General features: G+C 39.1%; 1 long non-coding RNA gene across 1 annotated transcript in view; it reads right to left on the reverse strand.

Moving 5' to 3' along the window:
* Nucleotides 1–15,413, reverse strand: part of LOC122674564 — a 66,737-nt gene that overhangs the window by 43,481 nt on the left and 7,843 nt on the right. Inside the window, exon 3 of the long non-coding RNA XR_006334996.1 lies at nt 9,099–9,179. This is a non-coding gene — a long non-coding RNA (uncharacterized LOC122674564). The remainder of the gene's footprint in view (nt 1–9,098; nt 9,180–15,413) is intronic.

Consider the following 15,413-nt stretch of genomic DNA (forward strand, 5'->3'; position numbering starts at 1 on the left):
ATCTGAGCAAAGTACAGAGATATTTCCCATGAGCCAGCTGTGGGCCATAAGAAAGAGTAATTTGCCCTTGTGGGATCATCTGAGATCCATGTAAGAGGACCAGCTTCTACAAAGAAGTAGAGTTGATAGTAATCTAAGTAACCAGGGTGCCTGAGAACCTGTAGTTTCACTTTAGTAACCACTCTAGAAGTCTTGTAAATGGACAAGTTTGGGGAATACACAGAAAGAGACTAAGCATGGGCTTTGGAGTCAGGCCAGAGCTGCATAATGGCTCACTCTCTAACAGTTGTGGGCTTAGAATATGCCATTTAATCTCTCTATGCCTCTGTGTCCTTATCTAGAAAGGGGGGTTTGTTGTACCTTCCTGGTTGGGTAGCCATAGGATTAAACGAGAGGACTAATCTAAAACACTCTGTGAGATGTCCAGCACTTGGTAAATGGTCATCTTTATTATACAGTCTTCAGGGAAAAGGTGTTAGGCTTAAATTTCTAACCTACAAAGGCATTCATTTGTGAGGCTGACATGAAGGGATAGTGCCTCAGTTCTTCTTGTTTGCTTAGCATTCAGCCCCATTTTTCTGGTAGCAGGGACCATTTTTTCTTAGACAGTCATCACCATCTTCTAGTGCCAGTTCATGTAGTTCAGGCTGATGGATTTGACCCTGCCCTCCACCTCCAGGGCTGAGAGTGATCAAGGCCTGGCCAATCAGCACCCTTCATTCTCCCTGGCTGCCATAATTGGTTCTGAATAAGGGCATGACCCAAGTTGGTCCAATGAAATCCAACCCTGGGACTTGCACTAGAGCTGTGAGCCCAGAGCTGAGCTGCCAGCTGCTCTCTCCCCAGAGGAAGGGAGGGCTCAAACCAGCAGTAGAGGAGAGAAGGGCCGAGATATGGGGACTGTGGGACCAAAACTCAAAGATACTCTGGGCCCTGAAATCAAGACACTGCTGCTGCTAAGTCGCTTCAGTCGTGTCCGACTCCGTGGGACCCCATAGACGGCAGCCCACCAGGCTCCCCCGTCCCTGAGATTCTCCAGGCGAGAACACTGGAGTGGGCTGCCATTTCCTTCGCCAATGCATGAAAGTGAAAAGTGAAAGTGAAGTCACTCAGTCGTGTCCGACTCTTAGCGATATGCTGAAGCAATTCCATCCTGGGACTTTTCAGTTATGTGAAACAATACTTTTTTTTTTTTTAACTTAAGACAGTTTGAGTTAAATTTTCTGTTACTTGCATTCAAAAGGGTTCTGGCAATGATTTTTAAGGCATTTCTTCTACTTTAGTCTCCAGCTTACTGTATAATCATGTAAGCCCCTTTCTTGTCTGCTGCATTTCCTAACTTTATTAGGAAGAAGAAATCCCATGGCCTTAGTATTTAGACTTGATGGATAATGGAAATTGCTAAGGCATGAGCACTCCCTGAGGATTAGAAAAGGCAAATCCTTTCCATCTAAATGGATTCTTTTCTCTCAGGGTGGGAAGAAGCTGATATTTAGGTAGGTCTCTGTTTTTGTTCTCCAAACTCTGAGAAAGGTTGCTGTTAAAGGGCAACACAACAATTAAAAGCTGTTGGATATGAGAATGACAAGCTTGGCTGGTATGCAATACTGTGCAGCTGAGATGATTATTCTCAATTAATGGGCAAACATTACACAATTGTCTCTTTCAAGTCCAGAGTGCTAATATATAATACACAATCAGAGGGCATTGTACATCGGAATATAACTCATTAGCCAGTGCCAATTCTTTACCCCCTAGAAATAAAATAGTCCGTTGTCTATGAAAGCTGCAATTTTGAGTCTTTTAAATTTGCAGCTATATAGACCAGGTGAAGGATTTCTATTTAGGAAGAATCCAAATGGAATTGGGAGTTGAAATTCCTATTGGGAAATCATTATTAAGGCAAATTCAGCTTTTGTAGAATGGGGGTGGGGGTGGACTTTGATCTCCCGTGACTCTTGCCAGGAACCCCATTCAAGGACTCTTGGCCAATCTGACTGAGGCAGCATCTGCCTGGCTGAGGGACATCCCAGAATGGACATGTCCCTGTGTGACTGCCCAGTGAATGCCAAATCGATTGGGTCATTTTATTCAAACCTGGGGAACTTGGCTACCCAGGCACATGCTCTGTGGATGAACTCACTTTTGCTTTAGTCCACATGGCTGGCAAAGTCTGTGGCTCAGACAGCAAGGGACAGAGGTGAGGAGAATGCAGGGCGGGAGATCAGAGAAGTCTGTGGAGGAGGATTGAGTTACTGTCAGATCACAGGGTGTTGGAGACTCTGGGACAGATTGATGGCAGAGCCTACCCGGCTGGCAGGGAGCTGAGAACCCTCAGCACAGACGGCTGTGCTGCACCAGCTGCCTTGTGTGCACACACAGAGGGCAAGCTAAACGGGAGCAGTGAATCTCAACAGCTACCAAAACGCTAGGCCATCCATCAGCCCACCTAACTGGAAAACAAAGCAGGCCTTTAGACTCCAAATCCCCCAGACCAAAACGAAACCTACACTGTTATCCAGTGTCTTCCTTCCCAGGGCATGTCTTTACCAGTCTTTCAACACACACCTATTAAGAGCTGCTAAAAGTCAGGACTGGCTGTGCTAGGTGCTGGGGATGTGAAGGAAACATGAACGGTACTTCACTCTAAGGCTCTTACCACCTACTAAACAATTACAAAAAAGGGGGAAAATGCAGTAGGAACTGGAATAAAAGAGAGCACAAACACTGAAAGAACCCACTAAACAGGCACCAGCTCATGTAAGTTGTGATGTAAAGCTAAGGAATTTGTATCTTCAAACATGCATGAACTACTCTTCAAATGCCACCCAACAGTTGTCTCTCATCCAATCCAGGCTCACATCCATGACTTCAACATGATAAAAATATCCCCAGGGTACTTAAGGTCTAGCAATAATTTAATGTTTTGTTCTTCTCTGTATGTTCTCTGATACATTTTCATATCTTCAATGTCTTTCTTCTTGAGGGTGTTATTTACTCTGGTTGGTAGGATATGATATTAAAGGTCAAGGCTTTAATTTTGTGGAGCATTTAGCTTCATTTGGAAAGAGAATTAAGCCCCGACAACCAGAGGTTTGCCCCTCATCAGAGTCTCAGTCAATCACAAATGTCAACTATGTTCTTCCTTACTGGGACCAGGACAACAGACAAAGAGAAGTTCACTCCATTCAAATCCATCATCATTACCAGACAATACACCATTGGCAGGACACAGCCGTTAGGTAATGTGGCAGCATTACTGTGATCATAAAAAATAGTAAAATTGGTGTGTATGTATATGTGTGCATGTGTAATGTCTTGCAATCTTCTTGAGGACACTGGAAATAGTAATTACTATGAATGACAAGCAGAACCCCAGATGCTAACAAGTCACACTCCCTCATATCTTTCATGACTGTACTTAACATCACCTCCTCAGAAAGTCTTTCCCTCATCACCACTAGAATGTAAATTCACTGGGATTTTTGTCTATTTTGCTCACTGTCCACAAAATTAAAGGCCTGAGCTTTTTAAATATCATATTCCACTGAGTATATTAAACAATATATTCAAGAAGAAAGATGACATATATAGGATGAATAAACAACAGGTGTTACTGTATAGCACAGGGAACTATATTCAGTATTCTGTAGCAAACCATAATGGAAAAGAACATGAAAAAGAATATATATGTATATGTATAACTGCATCACTTTACTGTACAGTAGAAACTACCACAAGATTGTAAATCAACTATACTTCAATATAATAAATTTTTTAAAAAAAGAAAGATGACCAAGCTGTGAAAACATATACAAAGAACCTACACAGAGAAGAACACAAATATTAAATTGTTACTAAAACTATAGGGCTTGGGATATTTTTACTCTGTTTAGGTCACGGATATGAGACTAATGGGACAAGAGAAAACCACTGGACAGACGTAAGAGAAGCTGTGGCATCTGAGAGTGGCTTCTGTGGCTGAGAACAGTAACAAACTCTTCAGCTTTACATCACAGCTTACATGATGTGGTGTCACCTTCTGGGCGCAGCTCCTACAACAGTGCCTGCCATATGATAGGTGCTCAGAAACTTTTATTGAATGTCAAGTGCTCTTTAATGAAGCTTTCATTTGGTTCCTTTAACAATTTAATTTTGTAACAAGGTAGTATGTTGACATAGTTCAACATTCATTTTAGTGTAAAAAGGTAACACAAAGCCTTGTTCTAATCCTGCTCTCTGCCTAACTGGGTCCCACATCTTACACAGCAAACTTGTCCTATAACCATTTCTATTACTTTTCTTCCAGACTTTGTTTCTGCAAATCAAATACAACTATATTTTTACTTTATTATGCAAATGATAACTCTGATATTAACCTTGATTTTAGTTATTTGATTATATAACTTGATGAATGGGTAAAGAAAAATGTGGTATATTTATATAATAGAATATAATTCTGCCATAAAAAAGAAGGAAATTCTGCCATTTGTGATAACATGGATGGACCTTGAGGGTATCATGCTAAGTGAAATGAGTCAGACAAAAAGTCAAACACTTCATGATCTCATTTATATGTGAAATCTAAAAAAAAATCAAACTCAGAGAAACAAAGAACAAGTTGGTGGTTAGAGGATGGGGGTGGGTATGGAGAAATTGAGTGAAGGCAATCAAAAGGTACAAACTTCTAGTTCTAAGATAAAGAAGTTCTAGAGATGTCATGTGAAACATGGTGAATATAGCTAATGCTATATAGCGTATTTGAACGTTGCTAAGTTCCCATCACAAGGAAAAAATAGTTGTAATTATATGAGGTGATGGATGTTAACTAAGCCTATTGTGATCATTTTGCAATACACTTGTACATCAAATCATTATGTTGTACATCTTAAACTAATATAATGTCATATCAATTGTTTCTCAATAAAATGGAATGGAAAAGATACAATTTAGAGATTCTTCATATTCAACTTGGTGTGTCTTCAATTTTTTTTACAGTTCTAGTTAATTCTACTGCTTAAATATTCCACAGTTTATTAAACCAGCCCATATGGATGAACACTTGTGTTGTTTCCAATCTTTAAAGTAATTAAAAAATGAACCAAAAGAACTTAATACTATATAATAGTATAAATTCCCAGGGATAGGATTGCTAGGTCAAATAGTCTATGTATTGGTAATTTCATATACATATTGACAAATTGCCTTCCAAAAGGGTTATATAAATTTATATCCTCATCAACAATGTAAAAAAAAAAAAATGTCTTTTTTTCCCACAGCCTTTCCAGCAGAGTCTTATCACACTCAGAGTTTTGCTAATCTAGTTAGTAAAAAAGAAATATCTCAGTATGGTTTTTACTTGAATTTCTCTTGTGACACAGAGCATCTCTTTATTTCTATGAATGAACACTTCATATTTTTCTTATGTTTCTGTTAGGTTAATAGTCTTTTTATACTTGGCTTATAAGAAGCACATTACATAGAGGGAGAGTAGCCCTTTCTCTGTGAGTTTCAATTTTTTTTTCCCAGTGGTGTGTTGGCTAGTGTTTAGTAATGGTCTCTGGGGAAAATAAATCCTGTTTTATAGCATGTGCTAATATTCATGATGTAAACGTTCTCTCCACAGCTACCAACATTCTACATCTGTGGAATTTGGGAGAAATGTGTAACACCAAGCCATTATGTAATATCTCCATGATACAGACACAACAGATGTCAATCACTCCAAAAGTATGAATGATAACAAAATGTAGTTAAACAATTAGAGTGATGAGTTTTTGAATATATATTATCTTTGTTTGTAACATTCTTTATTCATAAGTTCACATAACTTAATTTTAAATAAGTTGACAACCAGCTTACAAATTTTCTAAAATTTAATAATCAGCTTCTATGAGCTAGTATAGAGCATCTCCAACACACCACTGTCTTTTATTCTATTTGTTTCCTGCCTTTTGACTTTTTTTTCAAATGATATTTTTCATCACACAAATGTTTTTGATGTAGTTTTATTGATCAGTCATATTCTTTATGAGTTCAGAAATCTGAATAATGATTAGGAAGACCTTCCCCATTCCAAGATTATAAAAGAATTTTACCATGTTTTCTTCGAACACTTTTATGGTTTCATTTTTACATTTAAATCTTTAATCCATTTAGAGTATATACTAGTGTGTGGAGGCGGGTGCGGCTCCTCCTTGCATTTTTTTTTTCCAGATGCTTATTCAGTTGTCTCACAACAGGCATTGAATAGTCCATCTTTTCCCACAGATTTGTAAAGTCATTGTTATATGATGCAGCTTTCTTGATTTTAATGAACATGGTATTTATAATTACCTAAATGATGTTTTAAATATGACTCTAGTTTATAAACAGCTTCCTTGTGTCTGCTTATTTGATTCTTTAACCTGCAGTAGTAGGTTTGGTAGATTATAACAGCTACAATATTTTCATGCCCAGCATAGTTTTCCATCCTCTACCTCCTTTATCCTTTAGGGAATTCTCCCTTCATGCATGTAATCCTGGAGAGGCAGTCAGTTGTGTTACCCTGGCCAAATACTGGGTTATACATCTGACCTAGGATGGCCAATCCAAAAATGCCAACATGCAGTGATTGATTAGGGTTTGGACATCTGACCTGAGCAAGGCAATATCATCTTTAAAATGATATTTAAAAACAACTTTCTCTTAGAATCGTTAAGCTGGGAGATGTGTTCTTTAGATCACCTTAACTGACACATAAATTAAAACCATTTAAGGAAAAGCCAAACCAAAATAAGCAGAAATAATGGAGGGCCAAAAATTTTTAAAGGCATCCTTTGGATCTTTGGATCCAGCTTGCCCAAAAGCCAAAGATCTTGAACATCCAGGAGTAAAAACCTACAAATTCCTTTTTTTAAATTTCTGGTTTATGTTCATACGTTCAGTATGGCTTCTTATAATTTGTAATCAAAAGAGTTTTAATGCTCTTCAATAGATATTAATGCTTCCACATTACAGAGGAAGAAACAGAGGCTGGGAGAAGTTAAATTCAGTCAGTGATAACATGTTTCCCACTCTTTGCTCTTACTTTCTGGGACCTGTCCTTCCAGAACCAGCAGATCCTTAATTTGTATACTGTATTCCAAAGATTTTCTGATGATGACTGGGAAGAAAGGCCATATAATGTATGGAGGCTGCTTATTATCTTCTAAAATAGTCAAGATTTAAGTTAGATTTGTTCTGTTCCTCCTCAACAGCCTTTCCTTTCCTATAGCTGTGTGAAAATTTCCCTGACTTGACTTCTCAACATGGTCAAAGTTTTGGCTTTATCCTTGGTACCTCTGACTGGAAAAGTATAAAAGCTCGTTATCCACTGATGTCACATTCAAGTCAGCCTCAGAGCTTCTTTTCATACTGGGAGGAGAAATTTTATTTTCTAAAGCCCTTTTATAATTAGGAATTTTTTATACTACCTAGAACAGAGTATACCTTAAAAAATATTCTGAGTTAGAATTGGTCCTCTAAAAATTCTCTTTCCCATGGAATATCTGGGCTTCCCTGGTGGCTCAGACAGTAAAGAATCTGCCTGCAATACAGAAGACCCAGGTTGGAACCCTGGGTCAGGAAGATCCCCTGGAGAAGGAACTGGCTACCCACTCCAGTATTCTTGCCTGGAAAATTCCATGGACATAGGGGCATGGAGGGCTACAGTCCATGGAGTCGCAAAGAGCTGGACACAACTGAGCACGTAGCGTGCGCGCACACACACGCACACACACACACGGAACAACTAATACTTAGAGCTTCGCAAATAGAATTGTTTTTTTTCAGGACTTTCCTAGTGGTACAGTATATAAGAATCTACCTGCCAATGCAGGGAACAAAGGTTCAGTCAGTCCTTGATCCAGGAGGATTCCATATGCTGAGGAGCAATTAAAGCTGGTGGGCGATAGCCCCATGCTCTAAAGTCTGTGCTCTGCAACAAAAGAAGCCACCTCAAGGAGAAGCCTGAGCAATGCAACGAGGAGTAGCCCTTGCTCACCACAACTAGAAAGCCTACGTGCAGCAATGAAGACCCAGTGCAACCAAAACTAATAATTTTTAAAAAAATAAATGTTTTCTTCCAGCATGAAACACAGAAACTTCTGTTAAAATGCAAACAGTCCCTAGACAGGTTTACATACAAGTCTTATTGGCCATATGCACCTTAATGTGAATTTAGCAGATCAGAACATATTTTCACTGAGGGAATAGGAAACAGAGGAGAGTAAGTAGTTGGGAAAAAAATGGAAGGAAAGGCAGGGGATACTACTGATGGGAGAAGGAGTGAAGACATGGAGAGGCGGAGACAATTACTAAAGGCTTTCCTCCCAAGTCACTACTGAGATACAGCTGTGAACCACAGCCAGGGTCAGGACAAGCTGATATGACAGCTACCACTAGGAATGAACTGAATTAGACAGATTCTCTGAGCTCTGAAGGGAGAATCTAATTTACCACCAGAACCATATCATTATCTTCACATTTTCTTCTACTTGGTCATTTTTGGCATTACTCAAGACCCCTCATGAGCTGGAATTAGTATGCCTCCAGAAATCAAACCCAACCATTTGCAGCATGTAACTGCAGCTGTCCCACACTGTCAGCAAGCACCAGCTCCCTGAGCAATTTACTACCTGGACAGAACTGCATTTCACAAGCCTATCTGTTCTCAACTGTCACCCAATAGCCTAGTGGATTCCTCATCTATAAAATTTCAGCTTTCCAAGCAAGTTCCTATTTCAAGCCTCCTTATAGTGGCTCAGAGGTCTTTGTTCCGCCATTTTTCAGTGACTGCACACACCTTCTCTTAGATTACATGCCGAGTGCTCCTTGTTGAAAGTCCAAAGTGAAGGCGAAACTACGTTAAAGAAAAAGACATCAGCAAAATGGTAGCCTGGGAAGCTCCAAGTTTTCATTTCCCAACAGAAATGTATTTTAAAAAGGCAGCAACTGTCTGAACCATATTTCCTGGACCTCTGGAAAACACTCAAAGTTTTATAGCCACCAAACAAATACCCAGTCAATAAAAAGCCATCTTCAAAATGGTAGGAAAGTTTTATAGCATCTTCACCTACCATTACTCTACCCCTCTCATACTTGGCAGTGATTTTGGTCTTGAAGTGGTGGCAGCCTTGTTTCCAGTATCATTCCCCAAACTAGAAAAAACAAAGCAGAAATTATTTGCAAATTATTGTGTATATTTGTCCTAAACTTTCTGGTGGATACCTGAAGGACTGACACAAGAGCCTGTCTGTTACTTGAACTCAGGTGGTAAAAGTGGTGGGTGCTACTCATAAAACTTGCAAGATGACTATAGACCCACAAAATCCTGGAGCAAAAAATTATAGGTGAGAACATACAACAGACCTTCTAAGACACAGAAGAAAAGCTGGGGTAAGACTGAGTATCTAGGACATTTGAAAGCAGCCAAAAACATGGCAGGGGAGGGGGATTTAGTACTGCACGGTAAGGGTTGTTTGAACCCTTGGATGTCAAACAGAAGATCTGGAGAACGAATTCTAAACTTATAACCAGATTTTCACTGTGTGAAGGTTGGAACCCCAACCCTTAAATTTTCAAGAGTAAACTGTACTTAATACTCAAAAGGATGAATAATACCCAAAAAGCAAAAAAGAAAATTACAAGTGTTTATGAGAATGAGGAGAAATTGGAACTCCTGTTTATTGCTGGTGGAAATGTAAAATGGTGCAGCTACTATGGAAAATGGTATGATGATTCCTCAAAAAGGTAAACAGAGATAAACATATGATCTAGCAATTCCACTTCTAGATAGATATCCAAAAAAATTTGAAACCAAGGACTCAAACAGATACTTGTACACCAGTATTCACAGCAGCATTATTCTCAGTAACCAAAAGGTTGAGACAATCCAAGCATGTGTCCATTAACAGATGAATGGATAAAAAAATAAGAGTAGGTAAATAGAATGGAATATTTTTTTAGCCTTGCAAATGAATGAAATTCTTGTACATGCTATAACATAGATGAACCTAGAAAACACTATGTTCAGTAAAATAATACAGATACAAAAGGACAGATACTGTTTGAATTTTAAGAATTGCACTTATATGAGTTACCAAGAATAGGCAAATTCACAGAAACAAGACAGTAGAGGTAACCAAGAGTCACAGGGAAGGTGGAATGTACAGATTTTCTGTTTGGGATAATGAAAGCATTCTGAAAAGAGTTAGTGGTAATGGTTACAAAATAAATTGAATGTACTTGGTGTCACTGAATTGTATACTTTAAAATGGACAAAATGTTAAGTTTCATGTTATAAATATTTTACCACACACAAAAAATGTTAAGTTAAACTGAAGATAAAATGTGTTTTCATAGCCCTCTCAAACCACCCATTAAGTGTCATTTAATCTTTTCCCCTTATTCAAGTAAAATGTATTGATTGCGACATATATATACCTATGGCTGACTCATGTTAATATTTGATAGAAAACAAAAAAATTCTGTAAAGCAATTATCCTTCAATTAAAACATAAATTTAAAAATTTAATGTATTGATTGCTACAGCAGATATCAGCTGATAGGTTCTCAGCTTTCAAAGATACACGGAATAGTCTCTGTCATAAAGAGCTTTATAATCTGCTTGGAAAGGCATGAAAGTAAAATTAACGGGCCAAACCAGGTGATAAATACCATGACATTGGTATAATGTACAGAATTTAGGAAGCATGTAGGTAGGAGCATTTAGCTAACCAGTAAATATCTGGAAACACTTTCTGAAGGATGTTAGTGACAGAGCTGAGTCTCAGCATACACAAATGGCTAACTCCTGGCTAGGAGAAAGGGGATAAGCTTCTTAGGCAAGAAAAGTAATATGTAAAAAGACACAAACAGCAAAACGAATATGAAGGTATTCAGAAAAATAGGATAATATATGAAATTGGTGGGGTGGGGTGGAGAGAGGAGTATGAATATTGAAGGGTTGGAAAGGATTCAGAAAATATGTCTTTTTTTTTTTAATACTTTCTTGGCCACACTGCACAGCAGGTGAGATCATAGTTCCCAACCAGGGATTGACCCTGCACCCCTTGCCTTGGAAGCATGAAGTCTTAACTATTGGATCACCAGGAAAGTCTCAGGAAATGCAAGAGTTTGTACTTTATCCTAAGGGTAAAGAGTAGACATTTTATAAGGTTTCAGAAAGAGGAATCACGTGATCAGCTATGTCTTTAAAAGAGACCTCCCTGGCTACACCAAGGACAATGGACAGAAGAGGGGCTGGAGCCAAGTGAGAACTAATGAAGGGCCTGAATAAGGCACTGGCAAGACCCACAGAGCCTGGTAGACAGAGTGAGGAAATGTTCATGATAACAACTCCTAAGACTAGTTAATGTTTGGATGTAAGTGATAGGAAAACTCTTTAAGTTTCTAGCTTGGGAAATTTGGTGAGTGGTAAGACAGTTCACTGAAATGAGAAACCCAGAAGAAACAGGTCTGGGGCAAGAGAGGTCCTTTCTGTTCAGAAATGTTGCACCAGAGGCAACTGTGGAGCAAACACAAAATAGATGGCTATTTAGGTGTGGGGTTTAGGGAAAATGCTTGACATAAATATAGATGGGAGAGCCCACTGAAAACAAAGGAAAATGTGCCTTAAAGGAACCAATGTCTAAATGTACAAGCGCATTATAGAAGTAATTATACTCCCATCCACCACAGAGTAATTCAAGGAAAGGAGCAGGTCCTCTGTGTGACATCGAAGTCAAACCATATGAGCAGCCATTCACTCAACCTTCCATGTAATAAGGCTTATGAGAATAAACTGATTATCAAATAAACCTGCCAACTTTCCAAATGGTTTTCATTTTGAAGCAAAGAGAACTTCTGATATATATCTTGTGTGTGGCAAATCAAATCCTAAATCTATATTTATATTTGAGATCAATCCTTTGGGAATCTTGTCAACAATCAGAAAAGAGTAGCTATAAAACAAAACAAAAATAAAACAAGTTTTAGTGTACTCTGTTCTTTTTTAAAAATAGGCATCTGTCCATTTTCCCCATATTTGTTGTTCTTTCCTTCCAGTGCTGACAAAAATGTTTCTTCCAAGTAGATAGATTTTACCTACAGAATTCCAAAAGAATAAATGGATCACATCATATACAGAAGACAAAGACAAGACTTTGAGTATGAAAATCCTGAGTTTGGATTTCATTTCATCATTTACAAGATCATGGACAAATTTATTTATTCACTCATTCATTCAAGCAACAAACATGTACGTATTTCTATATGATATATCTTGTTCTAAATACATATATTATACTTAGCTGAAAGTGCAAAGTGTTCATAGACCAATAAGGAGATAGCTATGCAAACACAATATCGTGAATATGGTAATTTCTAGAAAATTGGGAAACACAGTTCACCCGACTCTGCGTTTTAGAAAAGCTTTACTGAGAATTGAAGGGGGAGATGTTCAGCAGGTAAGAGATGCTAAGAACTTGTAAGAGACTAACGGACCCTGGAGAGATGGGAGACAGAGTGGGAGGGGATTCCTGGTAGAAGGAAGTGAGACCAAAGTTAAGATGGCACTAGAAAGTAAACATTGGGTTCTAAGAGCTTCAAGTCATTTTTATAGGGCAAGTACATGAATGACAGAGATAGGTGTGAGGCTTGGCGCTCAAGCTGGTTCCACATCATGCACGTTCTTCTTGCTTTGTTGCCTGGAGGCACCATTGAGGCATCCTCCTTTCCCTCCACTTAGACACAAGAAATACTACTCTTTTGGGTAAATACTGCCTTTTCATGTTATTGCTCTCATCTCTCTACTTCAGAAACTCCCACTCATTATTTGGGGACTCTGTTTGTTCATATGCTCCTCTAAATTCTGTAGCATCCTGTTACTCAGGGGTTCTTCAGAGAAACAAAACAAATAGGATATAGAGGTACAGAAAGAGAGATTTCAAGGACTTAGCTCACACAATTGTGGGGGCTAGCAAGTCCAAAATCTGCAGGGCAGGCCAGCAGGCAGGAAATTCAGGCAGGATTCCATGTTGCCATTTTGAGGCAGAACTGCTTTTTCTTTAAGAAACTTCAGCCTTTAGGCTTTCAACTGATCTAATGGAACACATCCACATTATGAGGGATAATGTGCTTTAAACAAAGTTTGTGTATATATGGGCTTCCCCAGTGGTGCAGTGGTAAAGAATCTGCCTACCAGTGCAAGAAACACAGGAGACACAGGTTTGATCCCTAGGTCAGGAAGATTCCCTGGAGTAGGAAACGGCAAACCATTCCAGTTTTCTTGCCTAGAAAATTCCACAAACGGAGGAGCCTAGCAGGCTACAGTCCATGGGGGCTGCAAAAAGTCAGACACGACTGAGCAACTGAGCATGCACATGCATGGTGTATACATTCACGAGTAGGCAGAGAGAGAAAGTTAATCACACTTAAAAATACATCTTCACAGAAACATCTAGACTGGTGGTTGACCAAATCACTGGGTACCATAGCCTAGCCAGGTTGACACACAACATTAACTGTTGCACATCCTTTGAGACTTCTTTTTATAAACTGAAATATAGCTAATTTGGGGCTTCCCTGATAGCTCAGTTGGTAAATAATCTGCCTGCATGCAGGAGACCCCGGTTCAATTCCTGGGTCAGGAAGATCCGCTAGAGAAGGAATAGGCTACCCACTCCAGGATTCTTGGGCTTCCCTTGTGGCTCAGCTGGTAAAGAATCTGCCTGCAATGCAGGAGACTTGGGTTCAATCCCTGGGTTGGGCAGATCCCCTGGAAAAGGGAAAGGCTACCCTCTCCAGTATTCTGGCCTGGAAAATTCCATGGACTCTATGGTCCATGGGGTCACAAACAGTCAGACACGACTGAGTGACTTTCACTTTCATTGTTGATTCTTTAACACAATGTTATGTTAGTTTCATGTGTGCAGTAAAGTGGTTCAGTTATACATATATTCTTTTTCAGATGCTTTTCTATATGTTGCTTTCCCTTTCCTTCTAAAGGTTTGTTTATTTTTAAGTTATGGATATCTTTATGGATATTTGTCTTTTCCAGAAGAATAACATACACAATTTAAGTCATATGAGTTCAAGTGGGCTTGAGAAAGAGAAACCTAAGTGTAATTTCGCTAAGTGAGTGGATGCTCAGAGTGAGCAGGAGGTAGGAGATGTGAATCTGTCATTTGCTTGGCTGGTCCCAGTATCTGGATGCGTCCCATGGTGTGGATGCCCAGCAGTCTGAGTGAGAAGCTCACAACCTCCTCTGGTACCCAACAGAGGAATGAGCAGTCTGTCCCCACACTACAGGGAACACCCATTGGGTCAGTGGCATGTCAGCCTCCAACATGGCTCATCAATACAATGCACTGTACTTTACAGGTGACTAAGAGATTTTCCAAGGTAATTTCAACTACAACTGATTTTTAAAATTTATAACATGTGCTGTTTGAATATTTTAGGAATTTTCTACATTTACTATAGAAAATAAGATTTTAAAAAAGGAAGGAGACTAGATGAAACTGAGTATTTGAAATGAAAGTGGCATTTGAGGAATGTTGGAGAGATATAAAAACAAGTGGAGTGTACATGTTCCAAACTAGATAGAAAGGGAAGGAAGGACCAAGATGTACCAAACATTCATGATTCAGTAAATATATATGAGGTACAACAAGCATCCAACGTTTATGAGGCCTTAAATCAACCACCCACAGATAATTCCATTCTGGCCCCACTGGTCATCTGCCCAAGAAATGTAGATGAGACCACAGCTACTCACCAGGGTAACTGATGAGATACAGGTCTTTGCCTGATATACTTGCCCTTGCATCTTTCCAATAGACAAGCGTATATGATGCCCCCATGTACCTTCAGCCTGTGGGATCCCGTTGCTCAGACTCAACTCCAATTCCCATAACCCCACCACCAGATAAAACAGGACTATGAACTTTGTATAATTTAGGCTCAGGTAGAGTTGTTCCTCCACTCTGTTTGTAGCTTATCCAATGTGTGTCCATCCACACCTTTTCCTTTACTTCTCATTATGTGTTTTAAACTTTTTTGATAAACTGTGGTTTTACCTCCTTAGTTTGGTCTGTGAACTTTTCTTCTTTGTGGCCTCTGGGAAAACTTTGCCTAATATGGATCTTGGAGTTTATCTCTGGCTCAAGGTAAACTCAGCAGCAGGAGCTGACTTTAGAATCTTTGCAAAAGAATGTGGCTCTCTTTTGATGGTCATTAAATTTGTGATTTAGCCCATAGGTTGCGAAATTGTGTCAAATCATATCCAGACATGATCAACAGAGATTCTGGGAATCAGAGATGAATGCGGTAGCTGGTTGTATCTTTAAATGGTTTCTCATTAAGGAGGCAAGGTATCTGTTTTTCTATGT

The sequence above is a fragment of the Cervus elaphus genome, chromosome 2, assembly GCF_910594005.1.
Source record: "Cervus elaphus chromosome 2, mCerEla1.1, whole genome shotgun sequence".
NCBI classification, from domain to species: domain Eukaryota; kingdom Metazoa; phylum Chordata; class Mammalia; order Artiodactyla; family Cervidae; genus Cervus; species Cervus elaphus.